The 5,572-nt window shown below is 42.5% G+C and overlaps 1 pseudogene; it reads left to right on the forward strand.

Annotated features, from left to right (window-relative positions):
* The window catches only part of LOC112411869 (peroxiredoxin-1 pseudogene), a 12,501-nt pseudogene extending 8,952 nt beyond the window's left edge, over nt 1-3,549 (forward strand).
* Nucleotides 3,550-5,572: the final 2,023 nt, after the last annotated feature.

Genomic DNA, 5,572 nt, shown 5'->3' on the forward strand with positions numbered 1-5,572 from the left:
ATATATATATATATATGAATCACTGTGCTGTACACCTGAAACTAACACAATGTAAATCAACCATACTCCAATTTTTTTAAAAAAGGCATAGGCTCTGAAATCAGAAAAAAAAACAATAAATATTCATCTTACACAGTTGATACTGGTCGTGAATCTGGTAATAGCTTGTTGATGACTCGGGGTCTTTCTTGAGATTGTAGTCAAGATGTCAGCTGGGCTTGCCATCATCTGAAGATTTGGCTGGGGCTGGAGGATTCATTACCAAGATAGCTTACTTACATGGCTGGCAAGGTTCTGGTTGTTGGCAGGAGGCCTCAGTTCCTCATCTCCATAGGGCCGCTTGAGTGTCCTCATCATGTGGCAGCAGGCTGTTCCCGGGAAGAGTGATCCAAGAGGGAGAGACAGGCAGAAGCTGTAAAGTCGTTTATGACCTAGCCTTAACAGTATTCCATCATTTTCACAATATACTATTGATTACACAGATCAACCTTATTCAGTGTGGGAGGGGACTACACAAAGGTGTGAATACCAGCAGGCAGGGATCACTGGGGGCCATCTTTATTTTTTTTTATTAGAGTATAGCTGTTTTACAGTGTTGTGTTAGATTCAGGTATACAGCAAAGTGAATCAGTTATACATATACATATATCAATTTTTTTTTAGATTCTTTCCCCATATAGGCCATTACAGAGTACTGAGTAGAGTTCCCTGTGCTGTACTGTAGGACCCTATTAGTTTTCTGTTTTATATATAGTAGTGTGTACATGTCAGTCCCAATCTCCCAATTCATCCCTCCCTCCCCTTACCCCATCAGGGGCCATCTTGAAGGTTGGATACCACAAACTATACATGAATTTTGAGGGAATTGTAAAGCATGAAAGTAGAGGATGTCAGCTGTGAAGCATAGACAGCTTGAAGCCAGGAGACAGGCTCATGAACAAGAATTGAGGATTATTAAAAAATGAATCTCTAAGATAGCTATTCTCAACCACCAAACTCAATAATGACTTTATAACAAATATTTTGTAATACCCTTTTATTTTCCTGAAACGGAGTTTGTGGATAAGTAACCTACCTATATACCTAATTTGAAAAGATGAGCATAATGTCCTAACTGTAACATTAAGGATATAAAATTATATTTTTTAACAAAATAAAACATATTTCAATATCTAAATGCTTAATCATGATTATACTGGAAGACATAATGAAGTCAGTGACCTCCACCTGAAAATGCTAACTGATACAGGTGTGTTGTATTGGTCACTCAAATACCACAGATGGCATTGCCATAGTGATGTTGAAATGGAGCAGGACCCTATGGTCCTCCCCACAATGTCCTCTGCCTGCCTTTTGTCTGTGGAAAAACTTTTATTAAAGAATAAATTTAATCAGAGAGTGAGAAAATTCAGAAACAAAGGAAAACAGTCCAAGACTAAATAATAATAGTCACTAAGCATAATCAAGGACCTTTAGTCCCTCTTCATGGGCTATGGATAATATTCTGAGCCATATTCTGTGAGCTATCTTGTAGATATTGAAACCCGCACCAGGTAGAAGAAGTTAACTACAGGATGACCAGACTATAACCATGACATAAGCGGCCACAATTCTGAGAATTGGGCTCAAGGAAATGGGAACAAACCTACCCTGGAACTGAAGATTAACTGTACTTAAGACCATCAAGATGATGCTGGTCAGACCACCGCATGAACAATTTCAAGAGGACTGTCAGAGCTGACTCTTGCTTCTGCATATAGCCCCCTCCCTCCGTCTATAAAAGCTCTTGCACACTGGTTGTTGGGGGTCGGGGGTAGCTGGCCTTTGGACAGGAGTTCGCCCTCCTCCCGGGTTGCCGGCCTCCAAAATAAAGCAAATTTTCCTTTCCACCAACTCGCCTCTTTATTGGCTTTTGAGAGGTGAGCAGCTGGACCTTACTTTTGGTTACAATGTGGTTTTCCAAATGATGAACAACTCTTGGTAAAATTCTGAATAAAACAACGCACAATCTTCCCTTGATTTACATGATTGCTGCATTTTTGAAAACTTCAGTGTTAATTTAAACTGTATAAAAATACTTGGTGTTTTTGTTTAATATGGAGTTGGGCTATAAGCTCGGATAATCGTAAACAGTCTTTTCACCTACATGAATGTCTAGCAGACATTCAAAAGTCACATGAGATAAGACCATCATGTGCACTGCAGGACTTCAGCAACCCTGAACCCTGCCCACCCTCTCCCCCGGTTGTTGTGACAACCAAAAGTACCACCGTATATTTCCCAAAATGCCTTCTAGGGAGCAATATGGACCCCCACCCTCCCGCCCCCACTGAGGACCACTTACCGAAGAGAGGGAAGGTATGTGTAGGCAGTGGAAGGAAATGAGAAGTGGAAGGGTATGGTTGTGAGGGGTACTTGAGAACAGGAAATGAGGCAATCTGAATCTTGGGGCTTCCATCGCCATACATATTTATTGATGGAATGAAGGTCTCAGAACCAAACACAGCCTTATACCAGGGACAAGAGGGAAGATAGAGAGGGAGGTAGAAGAAAAGGCCAGGACTTGTGGACTCTGAGCTAATAGGACTTAGGACTACTACTGCACTTTTGCTGAAGTCACCTTAGCATTTTAGACACTACCTCATACCTTTCTTTCTTTCCCTTTCTTTGAGCCCAGACTAACTGGAGCTTCTAAAATGCTGAAAGACATCTCTATTTTACATATGAGGAGACTGAGGCCCAGAGAGATGAAATGCCTTATAGGAGGTCCCCACAGCAAGTTAGTTGATGGCTGAGCTGGGGGAGGTGAGGATCTTTCCACAAGAGTACTTTTTCTTTTCTTTTTGAGGATACAAAGAATTTATTTTGGCGTGTCTCTTTCCTGACTGTCTTCTGTGGTTTGTCTGTGAGAACTGCTGATAGCAATACGTCTTCAGGAAATGCCAAAATTGGGCACCATACCCCCCAGTTCAAAGCAACTGCTGTAATGCCAGATGGTCAGTTCAAAGATATCAGTCTATCTGACTACAAAGGAAAATATGTTGTGTTCTTCTTTTACCCTCTTGACTTCACCTTTGTGTGCCCCACAGAGATCATTGCTTTCAGAGATAGGGCAGAAGAATTTAAGAAACTCAACTGCCAAGTGATTGGTGCTTCTGTGGATTCTCACTTCTGTCTCCTGGCATGGATCAACACACCCAAGAAACAAGGAGGACTGGGACCCATGAACACTCCCTTGATATCAGACCCCAAACACACCATTGCTCAGGAATATGGGGTCTTAAAGGCCCATGAAGGCATCTCATTCAGGGGCCTTTTTATTATTGATGATAAGGGTATCATTCAACAGATCACCATAAATGACCTTCCTGTTGGCCGTTCTGTGGATGAGACTCTGAGACCCTCCAGTTCACTGACAAACATGGGGAAGTGTGCCCAGCTGGCTGGAAGCCTGGCAGTGATACCATCAAGCCTGATGTCCAGAAGAGCAAAGAATATTTCTCTAAGCAGAAACGAGCACTGGGCCATTTTAGGGCCAGGTTGCAGTAGGTGGCCATGAGAACAAAACTATTGTATTTTGTACTATTGTAATGCTTAAAACACGGGACCTTACACTCAGCCGAGATGTGGTGTGGAACAGGACAGGCCTTTCCTGCAGGGGTTGGGGAGGCCAGCCTTTCTTCCTCTGGAGGGAATGGCCTGAGCTGTGTTATGCGGCAGGCAAACTGATGTGTATAGTAGTAGGTTTTCGCTTTTGGTCTTTTGTAGTTTTATTAAACTTGAGCTGAGACCTTGTTGATTCTTCATTTTAGGGAGGCATTAGCCTTTGAGTGTAAGAGGAATTTACTCTTTGCTTTCCCTCTTTAGGGGAAAATGAGGTGTGAGAGCTGCCTCAGAATCAGGAAATTATATTGAGGGGAAATGCAAGGAGATACAGGGAATGGATCTGAAGCAACGTGTTTCATTTCACCATATCTGGAGAAGAGCAAGACCTACTACACTATTGGCCAAGGCACTGCAATTTATGCTATAGGCTGGGTTGCAGGTTAAGAGCCCAATGAGATTACTGACATTTACTTTTACACTACTGGGAGGGCTATATGAAAACCTGAGGCTTGGCCTCTTCTGATAAATGCCTGGTACTGGTTCTGTAAAAGATCAGAGTTAGAGGCTTCAGTACCTTTGGAACTAAAAGGGAGAGGGGGACACAAACACAAGCGCTGGTGTTCATAGGGTAGGGCTTTCTGTGTCAAAAGCACAGTGCTGGGCACCTCTTGGCTTTCCTGGGTTTCTATCCTTGATTTAAGGGTAGTTCTTTCTTGTCGTCATATCATTGTCCTGAGGGAGGGCTGTCAGCAGGGCAAAGGCGGATTCCTCCTGGGCTCTTGAGGCTAGGGCAGATTCAGGACTGAGAATCCTTCTGTATATCATGTGGTGCCCTCCTAGACACCTTCCAGACACAGCTACCCCAGCCTACCTAGCCCTCCAGTATTCAGACAAGCAAGAACTATGAGTGGCAGTATAGGATTCCCGGGGCCTTCAGTAATAGCTTATTATATGCCAGGCACTATTTTGTATTTATTCAGTCTCCATAATAACTCTCTGAGGCAGGTACCATTATTTAGGGGACAGTTGCTTCTTAAGCCCTGTAACAAGTAGCATCTTGAAGCACTGCAGAGAAATGGTAACAGGTAATAATCCCATATTCCAAGGCAGGTGGCAAGTCTGGATCTGCTTTGGTCTTTTGACCAAACTTCTTTGAACTTTGTTATCTTCATTTAAGATCTCTACTATAATTCTTTATCAAAAATGATCATCTTGGGGCTTCCCTGGTGGCGCAGTGGTTGAGAGTCCGCCTGCCGATGCAGGGGACACGGGTTCGTGCCCCGGTCCAGGAAGATCCCACATGCCGCGGAGCGGCTGGGCCCGTGAGCCATGGCCGCCGAGCCTGAGAGGCCACAACAGTGAGAGGCCCGCGTACTGCAAAAAAAAAAAAAAAAAGATCATCTTGTACCCAATAAAAGTCTTGCCCAGCCAAATTTTAAAAAAAAGAATTGATTTTAATAATAGGCATCTGGTCAGTTTCTAGTGCTGGACCAAGGACTCTAGGCCTGGACCTACTTCAAATTGATCTGGTTTAAATGGATCACACTCTACATTCCAGATTATAACTGCCACTTGGTGAGTAGACATAAGGTTCGCCTCAAAGCTAACAAGAAAATGTAAAAATATATTTATTTATCAGTAATAAATAAATGTTATACATATGACTTTTTTCAGGTTAAAGCTTGAAATACACTCAAGGATGTTATGCACTGATTTTTTTTTCTCTTTCTTTTTTTAATTGAAGTAAAATTGACCTATAACACTATGCTAGTTCCAGGTACACAACATGGTGATTCAATATTTCTACATATTACAAAATGATCATCATGATGAATCTTCCACTTTTTAAAGGGAATTAGACCTGACTAGAAAGTGTAACTAGTGAACGGGCCTCTCTTTCCTCTTCAGGTTCCTTTGGAACAAGGTCAGGGACAGATAACACTGTTGTAATTCAGGCTCAGCTCCC

This window comes from Neophocaena asiaeorientalis, unplaced genomic scaffold (assembly GCF_003031525.2).
Source record: "Neophocaena asiaeorientalis asiaeorientalis breed wild unplaced genomic scaffold, Neophocaena_asiaeorientalis_V1.1 scaffold572, whole genome shotgun sequence".
Classification (NCBI taxonomy): Eukaryota; Metazoa; Chordata; class Mammalia; order Artiodactyla; family Phocoenidae; genus Neophocaena; species Neophocaena asiaeorientalis.